Consider the following 18,457-nt stretch of genomic DNA (forward strand, 5'->3'; position numbering starts at 1 on the left):
ATATTCCAGCACAGATAAATTTCTCACCAAATGCTTAACAATCTTGCTGTAGTGATGACATATGCAGATAAAGTAGTAAGTTACATTAAGGGGCCAGAGAAAGTATACAGGGGTTAAGGCTCTTGCCTTGAATTTGGCTGACTTGCTGGGCTGACCAAAAACCACAAGGAGGGGCTGGAGGGATAGCAGGTTTGCCTTGCATGCATCCATATTGTCCCCTGAGCACCGCCAGGAGTAATTCCTGAGTGCAATAGCCAGAAGTAAGCCCTGTGCTTCACTGGGTGTGACCCAAAAGGCAAGAAGAAAAAAAAAACCCACAAGAAGGGACCTCTGGGCCTCCTGAATACCCTTATGAGACAACCACCCCCACAAAAAATAGCTAAAATTATTTAGATTCTCTTTGCGTGCTAAACAATCTCCTAAATATTTTACATGAAGTTAATCTACAATCTTCCACAAGGTTAGATATTATTGTTACTCCCAAAGACAAGAGAGAAGACAGATTAAAAGAAGCAAACACTGCCTAAAAAGCACCTCAAAACAAACATTCCACAGTTATAGAAGGTACTCTTGTACCTATGGTTTCAAGTCCATTATATAAATAATCCTTAAAACATCTTTGTATGATGTTTCACAGAGGACACAACTAAGATGATTATTTATTAGGACAAGAGGGTTTGATTACACCTGGTGACGCTTGGCAATCTCTTCCTGAAGCAGTGCTGGTGCAAGGATTCAAACCTGGGTCAGCCATAAGCAAAGCAAGGACCTTAACCCCTAGTTTATTTCTCCAATTCTCAGAAAGGTTTGTGTAATTAGCAAGCAGTGAAGATGGTAGTTCTCAATCTGATAGCCAAAGTAAATGCAGCAACATGAGTTGCCAGGTAAAATAGCAAGTCTTTCACATGTATTATCTGCCAATCTTAGATTCCTCAAAGTTAGCACCAGTTCAGGATGTGGAAAATAAGTTTAGTGAGGCTAGGTACCTCCCAAAGTTACAAATCTAAAGAGCAGGGACATGTTTCATTCAGTTCACTTAACTTCAAAACAGACAGTTATACGGCAAGCATTGATTTTCCTAAAGTCTTAACAGACAAACAGACTTAACCCAGGTGTGCGGGACCCGGGGCTGAGATCTCCAAGCCTGCTTGAACTGGGACTGGGCCTTCTCCACCCAGACCCCCCATTTTCCAGTAGCTTGGCAGCCACACCCACAAACTGCCCCCAGTGCCATGTAATCCCACCAACAGCCAACATCCAGAGACTATAAAACCAAGCTCCCAGAAGCGAGACGCTGCAAGCGGACGAGCGACATCTTATAGCCTTGTTCTCTCTTTTGGAGAACCTGACAAGCTATCAAGAGTCTATTGCCCACATGGGAGAGCCTGGCAAGCTCCCCATGATGTATTCATATCTCAAATACAGTAAAAGATACATACATACCTCTCAGAGAGCCTAGCAAGCTGCCGAGAGTATCCCGCCTGCATGGCCGGGCCTGGCAAGCTACCCGGGGCGTATTCGATATGCCAAAAACATTAATGATTGGTCTCATTCCCCCGACCCTGAAAGAGCCTGCAATCGTTGGGAAAGATGAGTAAGGAGAGGCTGCTAAAATCTCAGGGCTGAGTGTAATAGAGACATTACTGGTGCCCGCTCGGGTAAATGGACAAACAATGGGATGACAGTGATATAGTGATACAGTGACAGTCTTAACACTAAGAAAGGAAAGTTCTTATTGGTCATTAAAATTCTCAATTCAGTGTTTTGAGGGTTACCTTCCTAAGATTTCCCTTCACTTGTACATGGATATTCTTAAAAAATAAATAAATAAATAAACAGATTCAAACACCTAATACCCTCTTTCTTACATTTTATGCCTAAAATTTAATATGACCTTTAAGTTTTCCCAGGAACCAATGAGATAAATACCAAATCTAAATTTATTATTTTCCTTTACAAATTTGCATATGCTGTTATAGTAACTTACAATACAAAGAAGAGTTGGCGAACAAAATTTTTATCTAGGTAACTAAACTCACTATACATTGCATGTTGATTTTTTTGTTTGTTTTTAATTAGTGGGGAAAATTTCCATCTGCTTGTATCAAATACAAAGTTGACATTCTGTGGCGATATTCAAGACCACACACTGAAGATAGGTATTGGTTTAAAGCCAAACAGTATCAAAGATATCAAATGGATGGTTATTTGAACTGCCCATTATCACCTTCAACAACTTCGTAATAAAAGATTAAAATGCATCCAAAATGTTAGTAAAGTTTTAAAAACTACACTATGACAAAGGTAATGTACAGCATTTTCAAAATCACTAGAGATCTTTTTAAACTTGAGGGACAACATTATTTACAATATGGCTTTTCAGTATATTGTTACCAATATAGTATATGGCCTAGTTGGAGAAGAATAGTATTGATAAGGAAACAGCCAGTGTAAGAGATAGATGATAAAGTCAGGGTTGACTCTGACAGTTAAGCTAAATTGTTTTCATTTTCTTCTACAAGCAATGGAAGAATGTTTCCTAGTGGGTTGTATTTATTTATTTACTTACTTATTAAACAAAAAACAACAAGGCTATTCAGAAAGTCAAACCCACTCTGAACTAACTGGAGTTGACATGAGGAAATATAAGTACACCAGTCAGTATTTTAAAGCTTTTTACGCATAGGAAAATAAAGAAAGTGACATAAGGAAAGGGGCTAATTTCAAACTATGATTATTCAATACATAGTTTTGAATAATCATAGCAGACGGGGATCAATCCCCAACACCCCGTGTGGACCCCCAAGCACTACATGCAGTAATTTCTGAGTACAGGGCTAGGAGTAATTCCTGAGCATTGCTGGGTCTAACCCAAAAATAAATTAAATTAAATACTGAGCATGGGCTGGAGCGATAACCTAGCGGCTAGGGTGTTTGCCTTGCACGCGGCCGATCTGGATTCGATTCTTTCGCCCCTCTCGGAGAGCCCGGCATGCTACTGAGACTATCTCACCCACACGGCAGAGTCTAGCAAGCTAAACGTGGCATATTCGATATGCCAAAAACAGTAACAGTACTGGTGCCTGCTCGAGCAAATCAATGAGCAATGGGATGACAGCGATGTTATCACCATGATACATAGTGAAAAACAGCTGTATTTTCCAAATGGTCTTTCTGTCTGTTTCCAAAGAAATCTATTTATATTTTTTTGTGAAAAGAACTGGTTGGTCTTGAAATCAAAGAAAATTCTCAAGGAACCCTAAATACCAAATTTACATGACTATTACCATACTCTAGATGCCTATTCTTTGTATATCTTACAGAGAGCTTCTCTGATATTTCTAAACAGTGGTGCCACTGGCAGTGATTCTTGCAATGCATCAATGCAAGATTGATTCCAGCAATGCAGGTCTAATGTTCAGTGCTTCAGACCCCCCTGGCTATATTCAGTGATTCTGTGGGGTGAGGGCAGTGAGCATATAGTTCTGGAGATAGAATTCAGGGCCTCATAAATGAGCTACCAGCCCCTACTTCACTACCTTTAATTTTGAATGTCAATTGTTTAGTTAATTACTTTCTCTGAAACAATGTGTCGGACTCTTCAGGCTTCTAAAATTGCAGTATAAGAAATTCCAACTTGTGACCTTAAGTGACTTACAGCTTACTAGAGGAAAAAATATGCTCCAAAGGTCAGGAAAATAGTAGATGATTACCTTTGCCTAGATGGCTCTCTGATATGCAATGTTCAAACCACATGAGAGAAAGAGAAGATAGGAAAGAGGAAAAAGAATAGCTTGCCTAGTCATTGAAGAAATGTAAAAGAATTGTCAGAATAAGATTAAGCTAGTAATAAAAAAGATATACCTAACTTAAGTAGTGATCAACTGAAGCAGTAAAAATTATGTTCAGGATCAGAAGCAGGATTATGATGTCAGAACAGAAAAGAAGAATCAGAAATAGTAAACAGATGGGCATACAAGTGTTAACAAATTTAGAACCCATTAAAGTTTTAATACTACTGCTGACAGACAGTACTAGAAGGAAAAAAGTATATGAGGGAGACTATGCAATAAGAAATTAGAACAAAAGACCAAAGTTGATTACTGTATACCAAATCCTATAGTTTAATTCCATCCCCAGAACTACATGACCCCAGAACTGATAAGTATGGCCTAGAAGTCTCTAAGCACTGTAAGAAATGACCACAAGGATCTTCTGAGGGTTGCATGGAAATTCCCCCACCCAGACACTCAAAAAAAGGGGGAAAAGATTACTAAACCACATCTTCTATAATGTAATTACTCATTTGGTACAAAAACTTGGACAATCAAAAGCAAGAAAAAGCTAAGGGGAAGTCTTTATCCTTAGGAAACTATAATCGTTGTAAACAAGCAAAACTATTCAACTGCACTCTTACTAGGTAAGTGCTATACTCCAACTGCACAGATGTTACAGGGGTTACCTGTAGACAAAGAAAGATACCCTGAAAAAATGATATAAATGGGAAAGAAAAATCCTAAGATAGATATGAAAGATGACCTTTAAAAAAAATGAAACACATACATTTACTATTGATATAAGCACACCGACCTGGGCAAAATTAAATTTTTTACTAAACATAGAGCTGAAATCACCATGATGAAACAACTCTGTGAACTGTTTTGTTGGAGTTCCAGGGAGTAAGCACAGACTTTATATATATGTGCAAGGTCTTACCATGGAGTGAAGATGTCATTTTAAATTTTATTTATAAATGTATAATGAAAATGATCTAGTGAAAAATATACTCAGTGCTTCTGAGTCAATGAGAAACATAAAGCCTAGTACAGCTTCATCTCACTACATATGTAAGTTGTTTATAAGGGGCAAGATATTGTTTCCATCTATTAACCTTCACTACTCTTTCAGAGATGGGGAAAAAAAGCTGAAACAACATGCAGATTTATGTATTCATTAAGTCAATCTAATGCAATTGATTCACAGAATTCATATAAGACTACTAGTACAACAGGTATGATTTTGCCTTCCAAGTAGAACCAAGAGTAAGTCTTGAGCACAGAGCCAGGATTGCCTACCCTCTTCCCCAGCAAAAAAAAATTACTAATCGGGCCAGAGCGATATTAGAGAGGATAGGGTGTTTGCCTTGCACACGGCTGACCTGGGTTCTATCCCTGGCATCCCATATGATCCCCAAGCACCACCAGAAGTAATTCCTGAGTGCAGAGCCAGAAGTAACCCCTGGGTATCGCTGGGTGTGACCCAAAAAATTAAACTACTGATATTAAAGTATGTTTATTGAAACATGCAGTTCATTACTACTCATGTGAATGATACAAACTAGACTTGTAGTCTACTTCATATCTTATCCATATCTTATCTGCACAGAGTATGCAGGAGGCATTAAGCTAATCATTTTGTGTGTGGGGGGGGGGGCTTTTTTTTTTTTTTTTTGGTTTTTTGGGGTCACACCCAGCGATGCACAGGGGTTATTCCTGGCTCATGCACTCAGGAATCACTCCTGGCGGTGCTTGGGGGACCATATGGGATGCTGGGATTTGAACCCGGGTCGGCCGCGTGCAAGGCAAACGCCCTACCCGCTATGCTATTGCTCCAGCCCCGGGGGGGGGGGGGGGCTTTTTGGGTCACAGAAAGCATTGCTCAAGGGTTACTCCTGACTCTGCACTCAAGGTGCTAGGGAGACCATATGAGACGCCAGGGATCCAGCCTGGGTTGGCTGTGTGTAAGGCAAATGCCCTACTCACTGTACTATCTCTCCAGCCCCTATGCTAATCATTCTGTTTTTTTTTTAAACTATGCTAATTAACCTTTTTTTTTTTAAGAAGAGAAGTTTTATTTTATTTATATTTTTGGCTTTTGGGGTCATATCCGGCGATGCTCAAGGGTTACTCCTGGGTCTGCACTCAAGAATCACTCCTGGCAGTGCTCAGGGGACCAAATGGGATGCCCAGGATTGAACCCAGGTCAGCCACAAGCAAGGCAAACACCCTCCCCACTGTATTATCACTCTGTACTATCTAATCATTCTTAATGGATCATTTAACAAATCTTCCAAAATAAGATTCTGGAAGGTATCAGAATATGTCAATCTAAAATAAGACACTCCAGCATAAGAATTATTTTGAGCTACAGACAAGCACAGAGAGAAAAACAGTGCTGTCCTTTCTCTTTCTGGCAAAAACATCAAGGCATAAATTTCCCTTTGTGAAGTTAACCTAAATATCCATAGTAAAGATATCAGAAAATGTAGTTTCTCCTGGAATTAACTTATCAATGGAGAAGATGCCAACATATCTCTAGTAAACCTCCTTTTCCCCTCCATATATTTACTTTCCCAAAATTAACAACCCTTAAATCGCTAAATCTAAATTGCTTCTCCTTAGTCTGGTTACTTTTCTAAAATTTATGTTTCTCTACTTCTTTGGATCCTCACATATTTTTATGGGAAAAATACCGTTGGGTAATAAATCATTTTTCTTGTTAATCTGTTTCATCAATTTAATTTAGAGCACAAAGATAATAAACCTAGTAGAAAAAAAATATTTTTCCTCTCCTACAAGCTTCATTAATACATTATTCATTCTGCAAATATGGAGTCAGATTTTTATATTAACCTGCTCAGTCATACACAAGTCAAGAAGAAATATTTCAGCATGTCTGTAGAATCTGATCACTGAACATGTAGATCAAAGTACATGCTCTAACTGCACAGTAACACCTTCAGAAAGAAAATGCCATTAGCAAATTCTGTTTACTTTTTTCTACAGAGAAAATTAATCAGGAACACTAAAAAGTTAGATATCCTCCTATGCCACCATTATAAACAGTTTATGGCCAACCTAGGATAAATAAAATTTGTGTTTTGAATCTCAAATCTTTGGAGATTATAGGAAGTGACTAGTTTATAGTTAATGGTAAGAAGCATATAATCAAGGCTAAAGTTTAGACAGATGATAAAGTACAAATTGATAACATGTATGTGTCACATTAGGCATTAAAAATTTAAGATAACATAGCTCCTATTCTTTTTTTTTTTTCTTTTTGGGTCACACCCGGCGATGCACAGGGGTTACTCCTGGCTCTTCACTCAGGAATTACTACTGGCGGTGCTCAGAGGACCATATGGGATGCTGGGATTCGAACCAGGGTTGGCTGAGTACAAGGCAAACACCCTACCCTCTGTGCTCCAGCCCCCATAGCTCCTATTCTTAAGGCGTTTTTGATGTAGAGGTTCAAGGTTCTTCACTTCAAATATATTTTAAATAATAAGTAGAGTTAAGCACAGATTTTTAAAAATAGATTTTAATATCTTTTAAAAAAAGATACAGTAGGGGCTAAAGCGATAGCACAGCGCGTAGGGCATTTGCCTTGCACATGGCCAACCCAGGTTCGATTCCCAGCATCCCATATGGTCCCCCAGCACCACCAGGAGTAATTCCTGAGTGTAGAGCCAGGAGTAACCCCTGTGCATTGCTGGGCGTGACCCCCCCCAAAAAAAACGATACAGTAAAACAAAAGTCTTAATACAATATAAAAATTTAAAGGCTTGTAGGCATATAATAACTATAAATTCTTAGTACTTACAAAAGAACTTTTGATAAAATAATCTCTCTGCACTTGTTTCCTCTTTTCAAAGTGAAGTACTGAAAAAAAACTGGACATGGGGCCAATATTTAAAACATAAAGAATACAGCATGCCATTGTGTTATATATACACTGAGATAGGACAATGGACAGGAGATATGGTCAAGAGTTAGGAAAAAATAAGGGATGCAGTGACTTGATCAAAGTAACTACTACATTTAAATAAAATTTATGAATAAAAAGAATAAGCATACAAAAAGCACCAAGAACATCATCCCTTTATACCTACAAAAACTGATTAAACTGCTTTATATAAACTCTTAAATATTACTCTTAATGAAATCATTATTTTGAAATATTTGCCGGTCACTTACATCAATCACTTGAGTCAGAGATCTGAATCTAGCATTCAATTTCCACAAATTTTGATGCTACTGTAAAGCCGGGCTGGAGCGACAGCATAGTGGGCAGGGCATTTGTCTTGCACGAGGTCGACCTGGGTTCGATTCCTCCATCCCTCTTGGAGAGCTCAGCAAGCTACCAAAAGTATCCCGCCAGCACCGCAGAGCCTGTCAAGCTACACATGTTGTATTCGATATGCCAAAAACAGTAACAACAAGTTTCACAATGGAGACGTTACTGGTGCCCGCTCGAGCAAATCGATGAGCAATGGGACGACAGTGCTACAGTGCTACTATAAAGCCAGTTATACAACATATTTTTTAAAGCATAAACCATAAACCTTAGGGTCATAAAAGGCTTTGCATGCAGATCTGGGTTTAATTGTAGACACCTCATCTCTCCCAATATCACTGAGAAACCTCCCCGAGCACAGAATCAGGAGTAGCCACCCAGCCCACCTCAGTGTGTGCCCCAAACAACAGAAAACAAAATATACTTAGCTGTAAACATAAACACAAATATAACTTCTAATATTTAGAATAATTAAAATACAAATGAGAAAAAAACTAAATATATACATCTCACATGTCACAAAGCCAACTTAATATCTAAGTCACAATATTTTACTTAGGGCCTTCCATACCGTATTTTTAACTTTTCCATCATCTTCCTATGCATATATTCTACATATCAGAAAGAAAAGTCTAAGAAGGCCCTGTCTGGGAATTATAGCAGCTACTATGCAACACAGCTAAAGCTTTCTACAGTATGTTATAATTTATTGTCACTCCTGCTAACACTTGCTTATATCAAAGATACGCAAACTAAACCACACATCAAATCTAGCTCAACCTTCTATAAATAAAGTATTAAAAGTATTACTGAAACACAAGTCACATTCTATTGGCTGCCCTTGCACTACAACAGTACCAATGAGTATTTGAGATAGAAATAATAGGGCCTGCAAAGCCTATAATATTTCCTACCTAATCCTTTACAGAAAATTGTCAGTCCTGCCTTTAAAAGATTAAAAATGCCCTTTAAGTATTCAATGCTATTGGTCAAGCAAGCAGAAGCAAAGATTAACAAAAAGGACTATATTAAATAAAGAAGCGTCTGTACTTCAAAGTAAAATAGAATCAGACACACCCCACAGACTGGGAGAAAATTTTTTCCCACCACTCATCTGATAAAGGGTTAATATCCAAGATATCTAAAGCACTGGCAGAACTTTCAAAAAAAAAAAAAACCACACATTAAAAATGGGAAGAAAAGATGAACAGAAACTTCCTCAAAGAAGATATACAGGGGCTGGAGCAATAGCACAGCAGGTAGGGCATTTGCCTTGCAGGTAGCCGACCCGGGTTCGATTCCCAGCATTCCATATGGTCCCCTGAGCACCGCCAGAGGTAATTCCTGAGTGCAGAGCCTGGAGTAACCCCTGTGCATCGCCAGGTGTGACCCAAAAAGCCACACACACACACACACACACACACACACACACACACACACACACACACACACACACACACAAAGATATACAGATAAACATATGGAAAAATGCTCTGCATTACTAATTATCAGGGAAATGCAAACCAAAACAACGATGAGATATCATCTCACACCAGATAGGCTGGTACACATCATAAAGAAAAACCACCACCAGTGTTAGTGTTGATGGAGGTGTGTGAGGGAGAAGGAAACCCATTTACAGCAGATGGGAATGCTGACTGTCCAACCTTTTTGGAAAACAATACTAACACTTCTCAAAAAAGTAGGAATTGACTTTCAATATGACCCAGCAATCCCACTTCTTGGAATGTATCCCAATGGCCTAAAAACACAATGCAGAAAAGACCTCTGCACTCCTATGTTCATTGCAGCACATGTCACAATAGCCAAAATCTGGAAACAACCCAAGTGAACAAAAACAGATGACTGGAGATAGACACTATGGTAGGTACACACAACGAAATACTACTCTGCTCTAAGAAAAGATGAACTGCAATTTGCTGCTACATGGAGTATCGTTCTGAATAAACTTCTTTAGGAAAGGGACACAAAATGATCTCTCATATGTAGCAAATAAAGAAACATAGTAGGGGAATTAAAAACACCCAAAGGCAATAATATAAATGAAAAACATGGTCTTTAGGGCCAGATCAATAGCACAGTGGGTAGGGTGTTCGCCTTGCACACAGCCAACCGGGGTTCAATTCCCAGCATCCCATACGGTCCCCTGAGTACCACCAGGAGTAATTCCTGAGTGCAAAGCCGGGAGGAACCCCTGTGCATCGTCGGTGTGACCCAAAAAGCAGGGGGAAAAAAAAAACACAATATGGTCTTTAGTAGGATGCCTGAGTCTTGGGACAGGGTGGAAGAGAGAATAGGGAAAGGAACACTAGGATAATCTGGAGGAGGAGGAGGAGAAAGGGCTGGAAGGTGGTTGCACAGCTGACTCCTAAATACCCCAGCGCAACAACAACAACAACAAAATATGTAATTTCTGGTTCCCTTAAAATAAAACAATGAATAGCCTACTGTAAACCAAGGGCTGGAGCGATAGCTCAGCGGTAGGGCGTTTGCTTTGCACACAGCCCACCCAGGTTCGATTTCTCCGCCCCTCTCAGAGCCCACCAAGCTACGAAGAGTATTTCACCCACACGGCAGAGCTTGGCAAGGTACCCGTGGCGTATCCGATATGCCAAACACAGTAACAACAAATCTCACAATGGAGTTACTGGTGCCCACTCGAGCAAATCGATGAGCAACGGGATGACAGTGACAGTGACAGTGACTGTGTAGACCAAAAACTTTACAAATCATATAATTGTGGACATTTCATAGTCACTGCCACATGTACAGCCCAGATTCACAGCTTCACAATTAATCTCAGAAGAGATGCCAGGTCAACCTGATGCAACTCATGAGTACACAATTCTTCTGAAAACTCTGGGGCACCCTTGGGAAAGGGGCAGGCCAAGAATCATCCCAGTTCTAGACACCTCCAATTTCCACAAAACTGACAGCATAGCATATTAGTAGTATAAGTTAACAACAACAAAAGCAAGCTCAATAAGTTAGCAACAACAAAATACACAGAAGGATCAAGCAGCAAAAGCAGCTCAGTAAACACTCAATGAGTTTAATAACCCCATTGTGAGATGCAACAATTTTCACCAATTTTCTTTTACTGAACTATTTTCTAGTAAATTCTATTTACCATTTTGTTGTAAAAAGCAACATGAATAAATTATTTTGTGCCTGCTAATGCGGCAGGCTTAGGGGACAGGAAGAACTGGGGACAATGGGAACGTCACACTGGTGGTAGGATTGTCGTTGGTACACTGAATGCCTAAAACAACTATATTTCAAACAACTTTGTAAATCATGGTATTTTTAATAAAGTTAAAAATACTTTTAATTTTAAAAATTAAAGTAATATTGTAATTGACATTTTATATTTTATATCAAATGTATCATATACTGTATTTAACAAAACTAAAGAGAAAATGTTAAGAAAACCACAAGGAAAATGCATTTATAGTACTATATTGTACCATAAGTTTATATCATCTGTTTATAAGAAAACATACATACACAGGAACCTACATAGTTTAAAACCTTGTTGTTCAAGGGTCAAATGTACTTCACTCTTTTTAAAGTTTAATACATGAAATTTGTCCTAATCTGACAAACTCAACATTTAGCTCATCAGTCAAAACTCCAGTTGATTTTTTGGTATGAGGAACAAGGCGGGCTTTCGATCATTATTATTTTTTTTGGGGGGGTGGGTTGTTTAACTTCTACTCTTCTTATACCAAATAAAAATCTAAGCCATTGTCTTAATTCAAAATATACTCCACTAGTCAAATGCATTAAACTTGCTTATATTAGCCTAGCGTGAAAAATATTAGACTATAATGATAAAAAGTAACATTTTCCTTCTTCACTTCTAATTTTAAAGTAATACAGTCTAAAAACTTCAGAATAAGGACCTGAGTCATAGGCAGGTAGAGTGGTTGCACACAGTACAATCAGATCAATTCCTGACATCCCACATAGTCCTCCAAGCACCACCAGGAGTAATTTCTGAGTGCTAAGCCAAGAGTAGTCACTGAGCATTGCTGGGTATGCTCAAAAATCCCACCCTCTCCCCCAAAAAGGAAGTAAGAAAAGAACTTCAGAAAAAAAAAAACAACATAAACCCTAGAGCCTGGGAGTACAGCAGTTAGGGCATTTGCTTTGCACGTGGCTCATCTGGGTTCCATCCCTAGCATCTCCTATGGTCTCCTGAGCACTGCCAGGAATAATTCATTACTGCAGAGCCAGGAGTAACCCTTGAGCATGGCTAGGTGTGACACAAAATAAAAAACAAAAAAAGAACACATAAATCCTGCCAATATGTAAAGTCAAATATCTTGACTCCTAACTTTATAACATTTTAGTTCAAAAACTGTTTTTCAGTTTCCTTCATTTTTAAGAATGTTAATGTATATGATTTCAGAAGTAAATAACAGAATCAAAGGTCCTATTGAAGTGAATCAACACTCAGGATCCACCTTCTCTTTTTAAAATAAATTTTGTTTGAAATAGCAAAACAAGCTCTCAAAACAAGAAAACTATTTTGAAATGGGAAAAATATTTGGGCAATTTACCAAAGAATATATTCATATGGTAAATAAGTACATGTAAAGCTTCTCAATAGCATTAAACAGAAGAAAATATAAATAAAAACCACAATCAATCACATACTACATTGCATAACAGAATGACTAAAATTTAGAAGATTGACTGTATCAAGTGTTGAGGCTTGGTATAAAATAATGAAAACACTGCTGGTGAGAATGCAAAGTATGGTTCAACACACTTTGAAAATAGTGTTTCAAAACATCTTTTGAAAATAGTTTTATAGTATATTAATCTTTCATTTCCCTGTGCAACAATTTACTGTAACAAACTTAAAACAGTACACATTTATTACACTACAGTCTGACATAGGAATCATTCCTTAAGCAAAATCAAGGTATTGGCTGAACTGGTTTTCTGGGGGCTCTGACGTTTACTAATCCACTTCATCATCTTTTCCAGCTTCTAAGGGTCACAACATTCTTTACCAGATAGTATCGCTTCTCCATCAAACTAAGCAATTCTGCTGCTCTCTGGTTTTGTTTGCTTTGTTAGTTCTGATGGTTTGGGGGCCTCACCTGCAACTCCAGGCTTCTTAATCAGCTCTGTGCTTGGGGTTAGCTCCTGGTAGGTAGTGAGGGGGCCCATGGGCCTCCCACATTCCTGTTGAGCTCTCTCTTTGGCCTTTCCCTTACGTCTTTTTTTCCCTTGACTACTGTCTCACTTTCCTTTTTAAGGACCTTATGACACATTAAAATCCTATAAAATCTTCCCTATTAAAGTTAGTTGATAAGCAATCTTAATCTTAGACACACTTTTAATTCACCTTTGTATTCTAGTTCCTAAAGATCAGAACATTTTTATGGGTAATTATTCTGCTTAACAGACACTTTCCTTTTATAATAAAGTTAAATGTACATGGACAATTAATGTACAATAAACATACAATTCTGCTTACAGGTGTTTATGCAAAAATAAAAAAAGGAACTTTCACAGAACTGGAGAGTTAGTACAGGGATAAAGCACTTGTCTCAAACACTGTCAGGAGTGATCCCTAAGCCAGGAGTAAACTCTTGAGTATTGATGAGTATGGTCATCAATACAAAACCGTATCATCAAAACCATCATCAAAACCAAAACAAATGAATATTTATACAAAACCCAGTTGGGAGGTGAGAGTCACAAGGCATCTGCCATGCCTAGTGTCAACCCTGGTTTGATCCCTGTCACTACATATGGTTTCTTTAATACTTACAGTGTGTGAGTGTCCTTGCAATGTGCAAAGAATGATCCCCTGATCCCAGAGCATGCCTGGTGTGCTCCCCCTACCCCATCCTCATCCTTTCCCACTCCAAACCCTGTTGGCAAAGATTTATAGCAGCTTTATTCATAACCTACTTCCCACAAATGTCCTTTAACTGGTAAATGAACAAGCATCCATAAAACGGAATACTATACTGTCACTGTCATCCCGCTGCTCATCGATTTGTTCAAGCGGGCACCAGTAACATCTCTCATTGAGAGACTTATTGTTACTGTTTTTGGCATATCCAATACGCACGGGTAGCTTGCCAGGCTCTGCCTCGATGGCTTGATACTCTCGGTAGCTTGCCGGGCTCTCTAAGAGGGGCGGAGGAATTGAACTCAGGTCGGTCGCGTGAAAGGCGAACGCCCAACTGCTGTGCTATCGCTCCAGCCCGGAATACTACACATAGCATTAAAACAGAAGGAACTGGACCGAGGAGACAGTTCAAGGGGCTGGAGTGCATGCTTTGCATGTGGGAGTCCCATTTGGACTCCCCATCAATGTTCCCCAACAATCAACTACCACAGCACCGAGATGGGTGTAGCCCCAGCAGTACAGGGTGTGGAACCAAAAAACAGTAACACTGTATCACTGTCATCCCAATGCTCATCGATTTGCTCAAGCGGGCACCAGTAATGTCTCCATTGTGAGACTCGTTGTTACTGTTTTTGGCATATCGGATATGCCACGGGTAGCTAGGCAGGTTCTGCTGCCAGGCTCTGCCGTTCTTCGAGATACTCTTGGTAACTTTCCGGGCTCTCCGAGAGGGATGGAGGAATAGAACCCAGGTTGGCCACATGCAAGGCAAACGCCATACCCACTGTGCTATCGCTCCAGCCCAGCTTTAAAACTATGTAACTCAAAGGCTAGGGAGAGAGCTCAAAGGGTGTAGCCCATGCTCTGCATGCAATGTGGTAACTCTGAGTTTAAGACTGAGCCCCTTAAGACTCAAGTATGCAATAATAACTAAGTAATTCCCACCATATTCCGCCTGAAAATAGCTAGAATAGTTAGCAAAAACAGCCAGATAAATCAGTGGGGAGGGAAAATCGGCATTTAGCAGAGAAAGTAATAGAAGAATATCTTTATTTTTCTTTTTGACATATATTATGTCTGGTACGAGATAATGGTCACCAAAAATTCTTCAAACTCTTTTAATAATAATAAAACCAGAAGAAATTGCTAATATTGTCAACAACGTGGAAGAGAACTCAGTGAACATGAGAATCTCAAATGTATTATGCTAAGGGATAATTAGATTCAAAGGACTAAATATTAAAAAAATCTATTTATATGATATTTTAGAAAAGACAAACTAAAAATCATTGGTTGTGAAGGATTAAAAGTAGGGGAAGGGTTGACTACACAAGGGTAGTACAAAGAATTTGATTTGAGGTAATAGAAGTTTTATCTTGCTAAGTTACTTAGCTTTATATATATTTGTCCAAACAAAATAAAGTGTCAATTATGTTTTGTGTAAATTAAAATTTAAATATTTTTAAATGAAAGAAATAAATACATAACCCCCACCCCCCATGCTCCCACAATCAGATTAACAGACATTTAAAAAAAAAAATCAGGTAACATTTATCTGACAACTCCAAGTGTGGAAACGGTGAGAAGCCAATGCAACTCATACTTAGGGAAGGATGCAAGCCGTTCAACTTTTAGTCAATAAAGTGAACTTCAGATGCACAAGAATCCTCCTTAAACACTGTTTACAATATTGAAAAGCTGTAAACAACCCATATGGTCCCCAAGCACCCAGCACCACACTACCAGGAGTAATTCCTGACTGCAGAGCCAGGAGTAACCCCTGAGCATTGGCAGTTGTGACCCCTCCCCCCAAAAAAATCCTGGCTCTCTCCTCCCTCCCTTCCTTCTCCTCCCCCCCACCCTCCACCTCCCCTCTATACATATATGAGATAGCATCTCTTTTTTTGGTAACAGAATACAGTGAAAAAGAACAATATACTTGCAATTTGGGGACAAGCATTTTAACATTCAATTCGAACTATGTCATTAACTAGCACTCAAATTACTGTGTCCCTACCTATAAAACTCAGCTTCTTTTCCAGGAAAATAAAGATAGCCTATATAACACTATTATTATTTCCAATACACACATTTTATGATTCAGTAAGTACATAATCAAAAATTATACCATAAAGCACATATGTTGACAAACTAATTTTTTTCCTTAGAAACTCTGAAATCAGAATTTTTTTTAAAAACCAGAATCTTTTAGATAAAAAGGACCCCTTATTGATCAGGAATGTCTGTAATGAGTACTGTATCAGAATGTCTGTAATGAAGATCATAATTTAGAAAAAAACATATAAAGAGCTAAAGTCACTAAGTTGACTAAGTCACTGTCACTTAAAACATATATCCTCTCCCATTTTAATAATCTTTAAAAATAAAGTTAACACTCAGTGATTTTTACTTAGCAAATTCGGGTTTTTCTAATCAAAAGCCATTCAAGTATGTAGTAATATCTACTTCAATTTTTAACAAAGATCAAACAATGAACTGCTCTCCCTATTTTTGCCAGTCGCACCTATAAAGATAATTTAACAGTCAGTTATAATGAAAAGCCTTTTAAACTCTATAGTTTGTCATATACACAGGATCTAGTAAAGTACCAGTACTTCATAGTCCGAAAAGGCTTATTTAGCAATTTCATCACAATACTTATACTTCAAAGACACCAATAACCAACATATCATTTGCAGAATTTAATAGGTTATTAACTTCTGGTATAATTCAAAGTACAATTAGAATACTAACATTAGAGCACAATACTTTAAAAAAATCAGCAATATTAACGCCTTTCACTTTGTTGGGAAAATTAAAATTTCGAAGCCTTGTTCCTCACAGATTCTAAATCTAAATTATTGGACGCTAAGAGTATGCAGACAAAACACAAGACACACAGACTATGCTACTTCTAAAATCCAACAAGCTATCAAGATTTTTAGCGCCAACTGCCAAGAAAAACCTTTTCGACCGAAACCTAAATTCCGTCACCTTACTGTACCTGTCAATCAGCTACGTCGAAGGCGAGTTGTGTCCAGTTAAGTTACATAATTTTCACCAGGGACAGTTAAAAAGCTTGCCTTTCATCACACAAACACACACACACACACACACACACACACACACACCGCAATTCACACACACAGAGACACATACACACCGCAATTCACAGAAAATTCACCTTGCAACACCAGGGACTGTTAAAAGGTTGCCTTTCAACACACACACACACACACACACACACACACACACACACACACACACACACACACACAGAAAATTCACCTTGCAATCGGCAACCTTCAGAGCCATCAACAAGATGAGCCTTTTCTTTCACAGTGGTCACAAGGAAGCAGGAACCGTGTGTTTATTTGTTTAAAGAATGCAACGAGCACCGAATAACCAGGCGCTGAGTCAGGCGGAGGCGAGCTGACAACATTCCGTCTCCGAAAGGAAAGTTGTGCCCCGCGCCCCAAGTCGGTCGCTGCCTGACCCAGCCCCGACCGGCGTCCGGGGGGGCTCCCTCGCCAACTCGCGGCCGCCGGCGCGAGAGCACCAGCGCCTGGCCCTCGCGTCCCCGGCCACTCGGGCGGGAGAGGGCAGGAGCCCTCGCCAAGGTGCGTCCCGCGCCCGGGCTGAGGGGACGCGCGACGCCAGGCAGGGCGCCTCCGAAAGGGACAAAGGTTGGGCTCACGTCCGCGGCTGCCGGCCGCCGGGTGCCGCAACTCGCGGCAGCCAGAGGAGCCGCTCCGGGTCCCGCCTGGGCCCCGGAGGACGCCGTTGTGGGGGAGGGGGCGCGCCCGGCCACCCCTTTCCCCGCCTCACAACGGCGCTGCGGAGGACCTGTTGATTAAGCTCGCCACAGCTTCCAGCCCACTGTCCACCTCTTCTTACCTTGGCGCCACAGCGGTCGCCGATCGTCCTCGCCGCAGCCGACCCGAAACGTCGCGGGAACGACAGTTTCCCCGGCGGCACTTAAAATACCGGATAAAGAATCCAGAAACTCCCGATTCCCCACCTCACTCTCCTGAGTCCCCGCCCCCGCCCCACCGCCAGTCGCCGCCGTCGCCGCGGCCGCCAACGATTCCACCTCGAGACCGCGCGAGACCGGCCCCCGCGGCCGCCGCGAGACCGCGCACGCGCCCCCGAGACTCTGGCACTGCGTGTGCGCCTATCCCGGTCCTGCTCCAAAGCGTCCCGCCCAATGCTAGGAGGAGCAGCTGGAGGGGCTTGGCCAATCCCGAGCCGGCTCTGGGAGAGTGTCCTCTCATTGGTTAACTCTGCAACTCTCCCAGCGGCCGGTCGCGCGCACTCGCTCTCTAAGTATAAATTGCGCGCTGGGATAGTTTCACGAGCTCTAGCCGTTCGCTTTGGAATCCGCTGTCCTGCTGGAGTGGGGACTCAGGGAAAATGTGAGTCGCAGTAGGAAGTGAGCCAATACTTTCGGTAGCTTGGCCCTTTTCACCTACTGCTGTCCAC

At 40.3% G+C, this 18,457-nt stretch overlaps 1 protein-coding gene across 1 annotated transcript in view; it reads right to left on the bottom strand.

Annotated features, from left to right (window-relative positions):
- Positions 1 to 18,030, bottom strand: part of PALS1 (protein associated with LIN7 1, MAGUK p55 family member) — a 74,068-nt gene extending 56,038 nt beyond the window's left edge. The window contains exon 1 of the mRNA XM_004612343.2: positions 17,873 to 18,030. The gene's annotated coding sequence lies outside the window, so the exon portion shown is untranslated. The remainder of the gene's footprint in view (positions 1 to 17,872) is intronic.
- Positions 18,031 to 18,457: the final 427 nt, after the last annotated feature.

Source organism: Sorex araneus, chromosome 3 (genome assembly GCF_027595985.1).
Source record: "Sorex araneus isolate mSorAra2 chromosome 3, mSorAra2.pri, whole genome shotgun sequence".
In the NCBI taxonomy this organism is placed as follows: Eukaryota; Metazoa; Chordata; class Mammalia; order Eulipotyphla; family Soricidae; genus Sorex; species Sorex araneus.